The sequence below is a fragment of the Sapajus apella genome, unplaced genomic scaffold, assembly GCF_009761245.1.
Source record: "Sapajus apella isolate SASKATOON/1434 unplaced genomic scaffold, GSC_monkey_1.0 scaffold321, whole genome shotgun sequence".
In the NCBI taxonomy this organism is placed as follows: Eukaryota; Metazoa; Chordata; class Mammalia; order Primates; family Cebidae; genus Sapajus; species Sapajus apella.
The window spans coordinates 36,126-51,705 of NW_022437261.1; the positions used below are offsets into that span (position 1 = coordinate 36,126).

At 51.8% G+C, this 15,580-nt stretch overlaps 1 long non-coding RNA gene across 2 annotated transcripts; it reads left to right on the forward strand.

Annotated features, from left to right (window-relative positions):
• Positions 1-1,451: 1,451 nt before the first annotated feature.
• Positions 1,452-2,583, forward strand: LOC116545663. Of its 2 annotated transcripts, XR_004266397.1 has the most exons (3): positions 1,452-1,599; positions 1,705-1,840; positions 2,284-2,583. It is a non-coding gene; the product is annotated as an uncharacterized LOC116545663 (long non-coding RNA). The 2 variants fall into 2 exon arrangements; XR_004266396.1 differs by having other exon boundaries at positions 1,452-1,840.
• Positions 2,584-15,580: the final 12,997 nt, after the last annotated feature.

Genomic DNA, 15,580 nt, shown 5'->3' on the forward strand with positions numbered 1-15,580 from the left:
AATTTTTTGTATTTTTAGTAGAGACGGGGTTTCACCATGTTGACCAGATGGTCTCGATCTCTTGACCTCGTGATCCACCCGCCTCGGCCTCCCACAGTGCTGGGATTACAGGCTTGAGCCACCGCGCCCGGCCTTTCCCTTTTTTTTTGAGAGAGGATCTTGCTGTGTTACCCAGGCTGGAGTGCAATGGCGTGATCTCAGCTCACTGAAACTCTGCCTCCCAGGTTCAGGCAATTCTCATGTCTCTGCCTCCTGAGTAGATGGAATTACAGGCGTGCACCACCAGCAAGGCTAATTTTTGTATTTTTAGTAGAGATGGGGTTTCACCATGTTGGCCAGGCTGGTCTTGAACTCCTGACCTCAGGTGATACACCTCCTTGGCCTCCCAAAGTGCTGGGATTACAAATGTGAGCCACTGTGCCCAGCCAACATCATCTATAAACCCCTTCTAAGAAGCAGAAATGGGAGAAACCCCATAACCTCCCATACCAGGAAGTAGCAATGTGATTGGTTTTTCTCTCCAGTCAAGATTGCAGCCCCTCCCTGGAGAAAATGAGTTCTGGCAAAAATAACCAGACATCTGAGGAACTCAGTTATCAAAGGACAAACTGAATCACCTATGCTAAATGAAGATTCTCAAAGAAATAAGAATATATTGGTAATGTTTGGGAGACTGAGGCAGGAAGATCGCTTGAGGCCAGGAGTTAAAAGACCAGCCTGGGCAATATAATGAGACTCCATCTCTACAAAAAATCATTTAAAAATTACCTGGGCATGGCTGCGGGCACCTGTGGTTCCAGCTACTCAGGAGGCTGAGATGGGAGGATCGCTGGAGCCCAGGAATTTGAGGCTACAGTGAGCTATGATCGTGCCACTGCACTCCAGCTTGGGCAACAGTGAGACCTGTCTCAAAACAAAACAAAAACAGTCAGGCAAAGAGGCAAAGAAGCAGAAAAACAGAATCCGTAATGAGTAGAAAAATCACAAAGACCCAGAAATGACACAAATGAGATGATGGAATTAGTGATCAGGATGTTCAAACAGCTATTATGAATTTTCCCCATATGTTCAAGAAGAATGGAGAATGAACGAGAGTGAGGGACCCGAAACGACTGTGTTCCATGCTGAGGGTGGCGGAGGCTGGCCTGGATGCTGGATGAGGCTGGATGAGGCTCAACTTGGGGGCCTGGGCTGCTGCATTGGGGCTGGACTGGGGATCACGGAAGAGTGCCAGGCCCGCGTGGGACTCCAGGGCCGTGCTCAAGGGCGTGGTCTTCTGCATTGGGGGCGTGGCTGGTGAGTGGAGACTCTGCTGCGACTCTGGGGGCGTGGCTGATAATGGGTGTGACTATATTCTAGGGGCGTGGCAATTGCCTAGGGCAAGGGTGAGGCGTTTACAGTGGGTGGGCGTGGCTCGGACTCGAGGGGAGTGGCCAGGACGCAGGGGCGTGGCTCGGGCTCGCGGAGGCGTACGAGATCGAGGGCAGCTCCTGGGCAGAACTGTCCGGATCTAACAGTCCCTGGGGAGTCGGAGACCGGTGGCCGATTTGTGGGCTGACTCAAGGCTGCTAAGGAGACACAGGCCGGCCGTGGGGGCAGGTGAAGGGAGTTAGACGTGCGAACCTGGCACGCAGAAGTGGGAGGGCAGAGAGGAAAGGGCAGAGAGGGGGGCGGGGCCTCTGACGCTCGCCTGGTTCCCCCCAGCCGCCGGACCCATAGGCCATGTGGCCCCCGCTGTTGCTGCTGCTGCTGCTGCTCCCTGCTACCCCGGTTCCCACCGCCAAGGCCGCTCCCCTCCTGGATGCGAACACCCAGGAAGGCTTTCAGAACCTGCTCCAAGGTTTCAACTGCCCCATGCTGGGGGGTAGGGACGGGGAAGGGGACTGGGGACGGGGACAGATAGGAAGAGAAGAAATCAGGGACCCAGAGAAAGGAGGAGACGGAGACAGAAAGACAAGGCACTACAGACCCAGCACAGGGACCTGGATAAGGACAGGGGACCAAACGGGGGTGGGAGAGTGAGTGCTTGGGCCCCAAGTGTCAGAGGGTGGCGAACATGGGGTGCGCCTGCTGGGCCCCTTGGCTTCGAGGCCGGCCACACTCGAGGGCACTGGTACCCCGAGGGCACGGCTGCGGGACAGGGACGGCGTCTCCTCTGCCCCCGTGGACCTCGATGTCCCCCCCAGGCACGGCCACAGCACAGAGGACCAGGGGACCGCCTGCCTAGAGAGCGCCACCCTTTCAAGCCAGCACCAGGATTCCCCCCTTTGTCCCCTTCCCCAGGAGTCCAGGCTGGTGGAGACAGAGAGCTGCGGGCAGTCTCATACCTGGCCCCGGGCTCTGCCTGTAGTAATGGAGCTGTGGTGGCTGTGCGACCCCCAAGCCAGGGAGGAAGACCTGCGACTCCGTGAGAGGCGTCCAGGGCTGCAGGCCAAGGCGACAGGCTCCGGGGGACATGGGGCTTCCCCAGTTTACTCCCAAGGAGGTTGGGCATCAATGCATTGGCAGGGGATGGCCCTGTGCCCTCTCTGGTCCCCACCCCCAGCGCCATTTATTAGAAATAATAAAGTTCTTTCTTAGCTAGTGGTGCTGTTTCCTTTTGGGATGGGCCTGTGCCTCATAGATCAGGCTGTCCTGAGTTCCGCACAGCTCCAGGCCTGGCCCCGTTGCCAGGAGGCACCTGCACTGGTTGAGCTCTCTGGGCCCAGTGTTCCTATTCAGGCACTGTCACTGTCTTCTGACAAAGCAACTGTGTCCCCCCAGTCCCTGATGCTGATGTCCCCAGGCTCCTCTGTGCACTCAGTCCGCCCATGTCACCTGAAGCTGCATATGTGTACTCGGTCAATTTCACCTGCAGTCCTATTTGTCCACCGGGTCCCTGGCTGTCACCTGCAGCTCCAGCTGTGCACCTAGTCTGTCACCTACAGTGGGTCTGTCCTCGGTCCCTGACTGTCACCTGCAGCTCTGCCTGTGCATCTGGTCTGTGATTGTCACCTGCAGCTCCATCCATGCACCTGGTCCCTGACCTGTCACCTGCAGCCAGTCTGTGCAACCGGTACTTCAGTGTGACCTGCAGCCCTGTCTGAACACTCAGCCCCTGACTCTGTCATCTCTAGATGCTTCAGCCTGTGGGTGTCCCATTTGCTGGTCCCCAACCTTCCCAATGGTGGGGCATTGGGCTCTTACCCAAGGCCACTGGAGATCTCGGAGGAGCATGCTGGCTTGGGTTCAGCAAGCATGTCTAGTCCTGCTCCCCCACCCAGCATTGCCTGCCACACCGAGCCTCCTGGCCCAGCCTCAGTAACAGCACACACTGGAGCTGCCCTTGTTACTTTCTGTCTCAATGACTTCAAAAATACCAGCCCTGGTGGTTTCATAAAATGTTAAACCCACACCTGTATGACCCAGCCATTCCATGACCTAGGTGCTTACCCAAGAGGCATGAAAGCACACAGCTCACAAACACTTGTCCACGAATGCTCATGGCAGGTTGATTTATAATTGCTGAGTTTCAGAAACAATTGAAATATCAACAGGTGAACGCATAAACACCGTGATGTAGCCTTACGAGGGAATGTTAATCAGCAACATAAAGGAAAGAATTGGCCGGGCGTGGTGGCTCACACCTGTAATCCCAGCACTTTGAGAGGCTGAGGCAGGCAGATCATGAAGTCAGGAGTTCAAGACCAACCTGGCTAATATGGTGAAACCCTGTCTGTACTAAAATTACAAAAATTAGCCAGGCATGGTGGCACATGCCTGTAGTCCTAGCTACTTGGGAGGTGGAGGCAGAAGAATTGCTTGAACCAGGGAGGTGGAGGTTGCAGTGAGCTGAGATCGTGCCACCGCACTCCAGTCTGGGTGACAGAGCGAGGGTCCGTCTCAAAAAAAAAAAAAAAAAAAAAAAGAAATACACCTGCAGCATGAATGGGTCTCAAACATCCTGAGGGGGGAAAAAAAGCCAGTGAAAAAGACTGCATATAATTATATCTTTGATGAAATCCTAGAAAATGCAAAATCTCAGGCCGGGTGCAATGGTTCACACCTGTAATCCCAACACTTTGGAAGGCTGAGGTGGGTGGATTGAGATAACGGATTCAAGACCAGCCTGAACAACATGGTGAAACCCTGTCTCTACTAAAAGTACAAAAAAATTAGCCAGGCATGGTTGTGCATGCCTGTAATCCCAGCTACTCAGGAGGCTGAGGTAGGAAAATCACTTGAACCTGGGAGGCAGAGGTTGCAATGAGCCAAGATCCATTCTGGGCAACAGAGTGAGACTCCGGGAGAAATGCCAGATATAGGTGAAGGGGAGGAAGGCGGCAAATCACGCTGCCAGGTGTGTACCTATGCTACAATCTTGCATGTTCTTCACATGTAACCCAAAACCTAAACTGCAATAAAATTTAAAAAAAATCAAAAATCATAATAATTAATTAATGGGTTATGGTGGTGTGCTCCTGTAATTCCTACTCAAGGGCCCGCAGTGGGAGGACCACTTGAGCCCAGGAGATTGAGGCTGCGGTGAGCCGTGATTGCACCACTGTGCTCCAGCCTGGGCAATAGAGTGAGACCCTGTCTCAAAAAAACTCAAATCTACACTTACAGCAGACCAGAGGTTGCCTGGGGATGGGGGTGGGCGAGGAGCCTCTAGGGTGATATGGTTTGGCTGTGTCTACACCCAAATCTCATCTCGAATTGTAATCACCACGTGTCAGGGGAGGGACCAGGTGGGAGGTGATTGAATAATGGGGGTGGCTTCCCATATGCTGTTCTCGTGATAAGGAGTTCTCACGAGAGCTGATGGTTTTATAAGTGGCGGTTCCTCCTGCCCGCTCTTGCGAAGCAAGTGTCTGCTTCTCCTTCACCTTCTGCTGTGATTGTGCGTTTCCTGTGGCCTCAGCCATGCAGAACCGTGAGTCAACTAAGCTTCCTTCCTTTACAAATTACCCAGTCTTGGGAATTTCTTTATAGCAACGTGAAAACAGACTAATACTGGGGCAATGGATTTGCCCATCTTCCTTGTGGTGACAGTTTCACAGGTGTATGTATCTATGTCAAAACGCATAGAAACCACACACTCAAACGGATACGGTTGACTGTGTGTCCATCAGACCTCAGTAAACTCACAATGCCAGCTCTGTGCTCAGAGCCCTGCCCAGCAGGAACCCTGCAGGATTTTCAGGTCCTCGTGTGTTCCTCCCAGTCCCGTCGGTCTCTGTGAGAAGCTAGGCCAGCTTCCCTCTGCACCATGGAGAAGGGTGAGTGGGTGGAGGCGCCCCCCCATCATTATCCATGCTGCCTTCACACCTGGGAGAACGCTCCCCCTGCACCCCCAGAGCCACGACGCTGAGAGTGGTGTAGGCTTTGCTCCGTTTGTGGCTGAGCCTCACCCTGCATGTGCGGCCTGGCCTCCTGCCTGGCCGTTGTCCCACAGCCCAGTCCCTGAGGAGGGATGCAATTTAGGGGACCCCCCCTTGAGGTCTGGCATCTCCTGGTGTTGTCTGTTTGCTTTGTATGGTTGCTAACTTGCATTCCGTTTTTAGGCCTGATATGAGTTGTTTGAGACCTGGTTGTATCCCATCATCTTTGGCCCAGGCAAAACTTCCCCTCCTGAGTGGCTGATCGTGATGCAGCCCACCTGCTCCTTATCCTGCTGACCCCCCATCCCACCCGCAGCTGCTGACCATGCTGAAACCTAAGGGCCAACATCTGTGTCATGGAAATTAGTTCCCTTCACATGAGCTAATGAGCTTCCTTTCCTTTCTTCCTTTCTTTCCCCCCTCCTCCTCTCCCCCTCCCCCTTTCCTCCCTCCTTCCCCCTCTTCCCCCCCTCTCTCCCTCTTTCCCCTTCCGCCTTCCCCTCCCTCCCCTTTCCCCCTTCTCTCCACTTCTCCCCCAGGCTGGAGTGCAGTGGCACAATCTTGGCTCACTGCAACTCCAATTTCCAAGTTCAAGGAATTCTGCCTCAGCCTCCTGAGCAGCTGGGCGTACAGCTGCCGTCTACCACCCCCAGCTAATTCTTCATTTTAAGTAGAGACGAGGTTTCACCTTGTTGGCCAGGCTGGTCTTGAGCTCCTGACCTCAAGTGATCCACTCGCCTCAGCCTCCCAAAGTGTTCTTTTCTTTTTTCCTTCTCTTCCTTTTCCCCTTTCCTTTTTTCTCTCAACAGAGTCTTACTCTGTCGCCCAGCCTGGAGTGCAGTGGTGCGGTCGTGGTCAGTGCAGCCTTAAACTCCTGTATTCAAGCAATCCTCTTGCATCAGCCCCCTAAGTGGCCTGTGCCACCACCCTTGGCTAATGTTTAAAAAAATTGTTTTTTTAGAGGTGGGGGTCTTGCATGTTACCCAAGCTGTCTCAAACTCCTGGCCTCAAGTGATCTGCCCACCTTGGCCTCCTAAAGTGCTGGGATTGCAGGCATGAGCCACCACACCTGGACCTATTTTCCATTTTATCTGAAACGTCCTGAGCAACAATTTCCAGAAACAGCATTTGACTTTTGTAGCCACAAACCCAAGATGGGCTCTTTTCCGCATACAAGCGTGTGTGCGGATGAAACTGATTGCTTTTCCATAAACCTTCTTACGAGCTCCTGACAGCAGGAACCAGCCGTGTTTCCTGCTGTGTCACACGACGCTTAGCAGAGAGCTTGGCAGAGGCTCAGTTCTCAAAGGCTTTTTCTCCCACCAGGGACAAGCATGCAGATGGCTGTGTCTGTCACACGCTGTGTGGAGAGGCGACTCCCGGACGCTCCAGCCCCCATTTCCACTTCAGTATTGCCTCCAATGGCAATTGTGTGGCACTCCATAAAATGCTAGAGTCTTATTGTTCAAAGGCTGAAAAGCAAAATTTACACCCATGGATAGATGGGTGAGTTGACAGTGATTGAAAATAAGCCGGGCACTGTGGCTCACGCCTGTAATCCCAGCACTTTGGGAGGCCGAAGCAGGTGGATCTCCTGAGGTCAGGAGTTAAAGACCAGCCTGACCGACATGGTGAAACACCATCTCTACTAAAAATAAGAAAATTAGCCGGGCGTGGTGGTACATGCCTGTAATCCCAGGCCCTGGGAGAATCTCTTGAACCTGGGAGGCAAAGGTTGCAGTGAGACATGATCATGTCACTGCACTCCAGCCTGGGTGCCAGAGTGAGACTCCTTCTCAAAATAAAAAATAAAAATAAAAAGGGATGAGCATGGTGGTTTACACCTGTAATCTCAGCACTTTGGGAGGCTGAGGTGGGATGATCGGTTAACTCCAGACATTTGAGACCAGCCTGGGCAACATAGCAAGACCCCATCTTTATAAAAAATAATAAGGCTGGGTGCAGTGGCTCATGCCTGTAATCCCAGCATTTTGAGAGGCCAAGGCAGGCAGATCACTGGAGGTCAGAAGTTTGAGACCAGCCTGAGCAACAGGGCAAAACCCCATCTCTACTAAAAATAGAAAAATTAGCCAGGCATGATGGCACGCACCTGTAGTTCCAGCTACTCAGGAGGCTGAGGCAGAAGAATCACTTGAACCAGGAAAGTAGAGGTTGCAGTGAGCCGAGATTGTGCCATTGCACTCCAGCCTGGGCAACAGAGCGAGACTCCATCTCAAAAATAATAATACCAAGCTGGATATGGTGGCATGCACCTGTAGTCCCAACTACTCAGGAGGCTGAGGTGGGAGGATTGCTTAAGCCCAGGAGTTGGAGGCTACAGTGAGCTGTGATTATGCCACTGTGCTCCAGCCTGGGTAACAGAGCAAGACTCTCATTTAAAAAATCAGGCCGGGCGCGGTGGCTCACGCCTGTAATCCCAGCACTTTGGGAGGCCGAGGCAGGTGGATCACAAGGTCAAGAGATCGAGACCGTCCTGGTCAACATGGTGAAACCCCGTCTCTACTAAAACTAAAAAAAAATTAGCTGGGCATAGTGGCGCATGCCTGTAGTCCCAGCTACTCAGGAGGCCGAGGCAGGAGAATTGCCTGAACCCAGGAGGCGGAGGTTGCGGTGAGCCGAGGTCGCGCCATTGCACTCCAGTCTGGGTAACAAGAGTGAAACTCCGTCTCCAAAAAAAAAACAAAAACAAAAACAAAAAAAAATCAGAGGGCTGTGGTGGAGGTCTGAGAGAGGGCAGAACTGTGCAGATGGTGGGGCTGGGATCCATGGGTAGGCATGGCTGGGACAATCAGCTGAGCTCAGGTGGGTGGGTGTGTCTGGTGGTGGAGGAGCAGCCTGCACTGGCCTGGGTGAATGTGCCTAGTGCAGACATCAGGAGCAAGGAGGTCCCTGAAAGGTGCAAGGAGAGGCTGCAGGAGATGTGACAGCCACCCTGTCCCTTGGCTTCAAGCAACAGTGTGGCTCAGGTAGCAGTTTGGTTGCCTCAGTGACCCCTGATAGAACCACCCAATTACATGACAGCTACTTCTACCAGCAGGTGAATGTGAATGCCCATCGGGTATCAGCAGGACCTGGCACTAGGACCCTCTTCTGCATCCCCAGTGTGTGCCTAAACCCCCACATAGAGGAGCAGGGCCAGCTGCTATTCCAGCCTTTGTGCTAGCGCTTGACTCTCACTGTTCTGCCTGGAAAGCCAGCCTCTGTTCTCACCTTCGTGCATTAGGAAGGGGAAACAGTGAGACATCATTACAGAGCCTGTAAGATGTTAACATTTGAGGCCGGGCGCGGTGGCTTACGCCTGTAATCCCAGCACTTCGGGAGGCCGAGGCGGGTGGATCATGAGGTCAAGAGATCGAGACCATCCTGGTCAACATGGTGAAACCCCGTCTCTACTAAAAATACAAAAAAAAATTAGCTGGGCATGGTGGCGCGTGCCTGTAATCCCAGCTACTCAGGAGGCTGAGGCAGGAGAATTGCCCGAAACCAGGAGGCGGAGGTTGTGATGAGCCGAGATTGCGCCATTGCACTCCAGCCTGGGTAACAAGAGCGAAACTCTGTCTCAAAAAAAAAAAAAAAAAAAAACAGATGTTAACATTTGAAATCAACTTATTTTTAAAAATTTGTTTTTATTTTTTTTGAGATGGAGTCTAGCTCTGTCACCCAGGCTGGAGTGCAGTGGCATGATCTCGGCTCACTGCAACCGCCACCTCCTTGGTTCAAGCAGTCCTCCCACCTCAGCCTCCGAAGTAGCTGGGACTACAGGTGTGTGCCACCATGCCTGGCTAATTTTCATATTTTTAGTAGAGACAGGGTTTCACCATATTGGCCAGGCTGGTCTCAAACTCCTGACCTCAGGTGATCCGCCTGCCTCAACCTCTCAAAGTGCTGGGATTATAGGTGTGAGCCACCATGCCTGGCCATGCCAATGTATTTAAATATTTGGATACAACAGACAAGTTTCTGGAAAATTACTGTAATTGACACAAATTGAATCTGCAACTTAAAATCCCCCCATGATCACCCAGTGTGGTGGCACATGCCTGTAATCCTAGCACTTTGGGAGGCCAAGGCAGGAAGAACTCTTAAGGCCAGGAGTTTGAGACCACCCTGGGCAACATAATTAGACCCCTATCTTAAAAAAAAAAAAAAAAAATCTAAATTAGCTGGCCAGAGTGGTGCATACCTGCAGTCCCAGCTGTTCAGGAAGTGAGGAGAAAGAATTGGTTGAACACAGGAGGTCGAGGCTGCAGTGAGCTGTGACTGCACCCCTGCACTCCAGCCTGGGTGACAGAGTGAGACCCTGTCTGGTTTTTTTGTGTGTTTTTTGTTTTTTTTGAAATGGAGTCTTGTTCTGTCACCAGGCTGGAGTGCGATCTTGGCTCAGTGCAACCTCCGCCTCCTGGGTTCAAGCAATTCTACTGCCTCAGCCTCCCGGGTAGCTGAGTCTACAGGTGCGCGCCACCACGCGTGGCTAATTTTTTGTATTTTTAGTACAGACGGCATTTCACAGTGTTGGCCAGGATGGTCTCAATCTCCTGACCTTGTGATCCTCCTGCCTTGGTCTCCCAAAGTGCTGGGATTACAGGCATAAGCCACCACACCCAGCCAACCCTGTCTCTTTAAAAAAAAAAAAAAAGAGAGACTTTAGAAAATGGCCATCTGAGGACCTGGCTCTTGCCTTGAATGAATGGGGGAAACTCTTCACCGTCACACGCACAGAATGGCAGGTTACCTCTCCCCACGGGCATTTCTGCTGGGAATCTCTCTGGGGTTACATGAAAGGCATGGAGGTCTTCAACTCCCTTCACGACCTCCCTCCCCACAGCCTGAGTCCACTGGAGCACACAAGTGATGACTTTTAGGCTGTTGGTATTTCTTTGGTAAAGTGGTTTTTTTTTAAGTTTTTTAATTTTTTGAGATGGTCTTGCTCTGTTGCTCAGGCTGGAATGCAGCACGATCGTAGCTCACTGCAGCCTCCACCTCCTGCTTCAACCTCCCAGGCAGCTAGGACTACAGGCACACACCACCATGCTGGCTAATTTGTGTTTTGTACAGATAAGGTCTTGCTCTATTGCTCAGACTGGTCTCAGACTCCTGGGCTCAAGTGATCCTTCCACCTTGGCCTCCCAAAGTGCTAGGATTATAGGCATGAGCCACAATCCTGGGCCTCTTTGCTTAAAAAAAAAAAAAGTGTCACTATTTGCTGTACCCCAGTTTCCATTTACTATGTTTGGGGTACATTATGCCCAGTCATCTGAGAAGGAAGTATCAGGGACTCAATTATTTCCAAAAACTAGGTTTCCATATTTTGCCATTGAGAAGTAAATCAGGATTTGGGTTGGGCGTGGTGGCTCATGCCTGTAATCCCAGAACTTTGGGAGGCCGAAGCAGGCAGATCACTTGAAGCCAAGAGTTCAAGACCAGCATGGCCAAGATGGCAAAACCCCCATCTCTACTAAAAATACAAAAAAAAAAAAAAAAAAAGAAACAAAAATTAGCTGGGTGTGGTGGCGAGTGCCTGTAATCCCAGCTACTCGAGAGACTGAGGAAGGAGAATGGCTTGAACTCGGGAGGCCGAGGTTGCAGTGAGCCAGTCTTGCGCATCAGCACTTCAGCCGGCCTGGGCAAAAGAAAGAAATTGGGATTTAGAAATTCCTTAGGTCTGGGGCTCACATCTCCTGCTAGTGGGGGAAATTTTCATGCCTTCCAGGTAGCAGGGGGTATTTCCAGTCCTCGAGCCCTCTGCTCACCTGGGCTTGCCATGCTGGTGAATGTTTCCAAGGTGCCGAGTGAGCCAAGCACACCGTGTCCCCACCCTAGCTGGTCCCTCCGAGACAGCCTTGTCCACAGTTCCTTCTGCTTTTCCTAACAGAAGACTTTTGTGGTTTTCTAAGTTCACCTGTGTCTGGCAGGTGCAAAGTACTGAGAAACCCACATGCCTCCCCCGCACCCAAGTTCCTCTACTTTCTCCAATTCAGTGTCATTCATAATAAAACAGATTTTGACTTCTATGCATCAGACACTGGTGTTTATGTCTTGGGGGATTACAAAGTTAGGAAGAGGGGTTGGTATCACCCCCAAACTAGCATGGTTACGTGTGATCACAATGAGTCTGGCATGGTTATGTGTGATCACAATCCAGCATGGTTACGTGTGATCACAGCGAGTCCCGCGTGGTTAAGTGAGCTTACAGTCTTGCAGTGCGTCTGTTATATGCGCTTGTCTCCATCCGGTGTGGTTATCTGTAATTGCAGTGCGTCCGGCTTGGTTATGTGTGCTTGGCTGCATTCAGCATAGTTATCTGCGCTTGAAATGCACCCGTTATCTGCACATGAAATGAGTCTGGCATTGTTAGTGCCCTTGCAGTGCCTCCAGCATGATTATCTACGCTTGCGATGCGTCCGGCGAGGTTATGTGTGATTGCAATGCGTCTGGCAGGGTTATCTGCTCCTGCAATGTGTGTCTGGCATGGTTATGTTTGCTTGCACTTGCAAGGATGTGGACCAGCTGCACCGCCTTTGCTCCTGTCTCCATCCCACTTCTTCACAATAATCATTATGCCAAAGCTGCAACTGTCCCCAGAATCTGAAGGATGTGACATCAAAGCTTCCCCTGAAATCTACTGAGGAGCTTGTAAGAAACTGATTTGGCACACTGCATCTCACCTCTACCCGCAATGAGATTTTTTTTTTTTTTTTTTTTTTTTGAGGCAAAGTCTAACTCTGTCGCCCAGACTGGTCTTGAAGTCCTGGGCTGAAGCAATTCTCCTGTAGTGGAGACTACAGGCACACACCACCACACCAAGCTAGTTTTTTATGTTTTGTTTTATTTGGTAGAGATGGGGTCTTGCTATAGTGCTCAGGCTGCCTTGGCTATAGTGATCCTCCTGCCTTGGCTGGAATTACAGGCATGAGTTGCTGCATCCAGCCCCCTACCCCCCTCACTCCCCACTTTTTGGCTAAACCCCACCAAGATAAAGGGGAACATGAATATAGTTAAATGTAGAAGACAGATGCACACACAGTGTCAGGAGGAACATTGCTAATGGCAAAGCTTGGCAGAGCAACACTGAGCCCACCTCCTGCAGAGACAAACATGCCTCAGGAGGGGAGTCCAGGAGGAAAAGACTCTGGGATTGGAGGAAACATGTACCCCAGAGGGTGGAGACGTGGAGCGGGCTGCAAACAGGACCCATTCAAAGTCAGAGTAAAGGCTGTGCACAGTGGCTCATGCCTGTAATCCCAGCACTTAGGGAAGCCAAGGCGGGAGACTCTCTTGAGCCCAGGAGTTTGAGACCAGCCTGGGACACAAAGTGAGACCACCACCTCTGCAAAAAATAAAAATAGGAAAATTAGCTGGGTGTGGTGGTGCGAACCTGTAGTCCTAGCTACTCTGGAGGCTGGGGTAGGAGGATTGCTTGAGCCCACGAGCACTGGACTCCAGCCTGGGGAACAGAGCCAGATCCTATGTTTGCTTGTTTTTAAAGTCCAAATGGGCAGGATGTGGTGGCTCACGCCTGGGAGGCTGAGACAGGTGGATCACATGAGGCCAGGAGTTTGAGACCAGCCTGAACAAGATGGTGAAACCCCCTCTTTACTAAAAATACAAAAACTAGCCGAGCGTAGTGGCATGCCTCCCCAATCCCAGCTACTCAGGAGTCTGAGGCAGGAGAAACGGTCAAACCCAGGAGGCGGACATTGCAGGGAGCCAAGGTTGTGCCACTGCACACAGGCTTGGGCGAAAGAGCCAGACTCTGTCTCAAAAGAGAGGGGAAAAAAAGTCCAAATGAAGAGCGTAAGACATGAGACGCCCCTCTACACTGTGGGCTGGGTGGTCGCTCACCCCAGCCTACAAGAGGGAAAGGAAAGGTCTGAACTTTGAGGTGCTGAAAATGGCTCCTCTCTAGAAAGCTGCGCCCTGGCCAGCGACACCGTGGCTGTGTCTCCTGGAGCTGGGAGCATCCTCACTCACAACTCAGGGAGAGAGGACAGTATTCCCAGGTGCACATCCAAACCTACCCAAGGGAAAAGCCCTAAAGGTGAGGGTCCTGCTTCTGTCCCCAGGACAAGCGTGAGGCAGCCCTGCCTCCTGGTGGCTGTACTCAGAACTGTATCACCAACACCTGCTGGTTCCTTCCAGAAATACCCCCTGGGCTGCCTTAGGACCTGGGGACACTGCAGGCAACATAAGTGCTCTTGTGGGTTACAATATAATATGGAAGATGGGCAAACATCTTATTAAAATAGTTGACCAGGCATGGTGGCCCATGCCGGTAATCCCAGCACTTTGGGAGGCCGAGGCAAGAGGATATCCTGAAGTCAGGGGTTCGAGACCAGCCTGGCCAACAGGGTAAAACCTTTTTCTAGTAAAAGTACAAAAAATTAGCCTGGCATGGGGACCTGTAGTCCCAGCTACTTGGGGGGCCGAGGCAGGAGAATTGGTTGAGCCCAAGAGGCAGAGGTTGCAGTGAGCCAAAATTGCACCACCGCACTCCAGACTGAGCAACAGAGGCAGACTCTGTCTCAAGGAAAAAAAAAATATTCTTGTGAAATGAACAAGGGGTGGAAGTAATTACAGAGGGACCAGAGACAGGGTCTCATCTATGAGAGATTTGGGATGAGATTTTGAAGATGGTCTCTGGGTTCCAGGGCTGAGTTCTCTATGGCCCTCCTCTGGGTGGTGGAGGGAAAGGCTCCTAGCTGGGCTGCTCACTCAGGTTCTGAGCTCTGGCGGTGAGCTCAGGCTCTCCCAGGGATGTCGGTGTCTCTGGGGTGGCTGCTGCCTCATGGCCTGGGTTCTGCTTCTCTGGACTCAGGTTTCCTCTGGGGCTTACAAGACCCAGGTGGGCAGAGAATAAGTGAAGGCTTGAAGACCAGCCTGTGGGAGATGCCAGGAATGGCTGATGCAGGGTCTACCTGGCAGCATCCCTGAGTTGGAGGTGCTCATGGCAGCGGCGTGTCCACCTTGACTGCAATTTCCCATCAACATCTAGACCTGTGCCTGCAAGTTCTGTGGTTCCTAAAGAGTGCAGGTCCCTGAAACCCCACAAGTGTTCCTCCTCTGCAGGACCTGCCTCCAGGATCTTAGGGGCTGGGAAAAGCAGGAGCTAAGATGAAAGTCTTCAGGAAAGAAGGGAACCCCTTCATTGACTCCATGGACCAGTCCCAAAACAGAGAGGGAGGCAGAGATGTTGAGAGATAGTTCCCGTGTCAAGGAAACTCTTGTGCTGCCCCGACGTCAGGCTGCCCTGGAGAGAAGTCCAGAGCTCCTGGAGGGGCAAGACTGAGCTACGGGGATAAGCAGGTGACTGGTGCTCCCCTACTTCGCCAGTTAGGACTCTGTGAAGCCTGGGCGCAGGCTGGGAGTCCGAGGATGTGGGAGAACACTCACAGCTGAGAAATAAAGGAGAGGCCAGGCACAGTGGCTCATGCCTGTAATCCCAGCACTTTGGGAGGCCGAGGTGGGTGGATCACTTGAGCTCAGGGTTCAACACCAGCCTGGGCAACATGACAAAACCCCATTTCTACCAAAAAATACAAAACTTAGCTGGGCATGGTGGTACATGCTTGTAGTCCCTGCTACTTGGGAGGCTGAGGTGGGAGGATCGCTTGAGCCCAGAAGGCAGAGGTTGCAGTGAGCTGAGATCACACCACTGCACTCCAGTCTGGTGACAGAGAGAGACCCTGTCTTAAAAAGAAGAAGTAAAGGAGAGACTGATTCGTCCCCTCCTGGGCACACAGCCCCTCTAGAGCTGTCTTTGATACTCTGGGCTGCCATAAGAAAGTACCATAGACTGACTACTTTATAAACAATAGACATCTATTTCTCATGACTCTGGAGATTGAAAATCTGAGATGAGGGTCCATGTTCGGCTGCTGGTTGAGGGTCTTCTTCTGGGTTGCAGATCACAGACTTCTAGCTGTGTCTTCACGTGGTGGAAAAAGAGGGAGAGAGCTCTCTGGGGTCCCTTTTATTAATATAAGGGCACTAATACCATTCGTGAGGGTAGCACCCTCATAACCTAATTACCTCCCAAAGGCTCCTGTCTCATAATACCATCTCCTTGGAGGGTAAGTTTCAAGATACAAATTTTGTGGGGTACATGTTCAGTCTATTCCAAGAGCACTAGGGTAAGGTTCAGTGTTGTGTGTGTGAAACGGGGGACAGTATTGCAGGCAGAGACACTGGCTCTAATA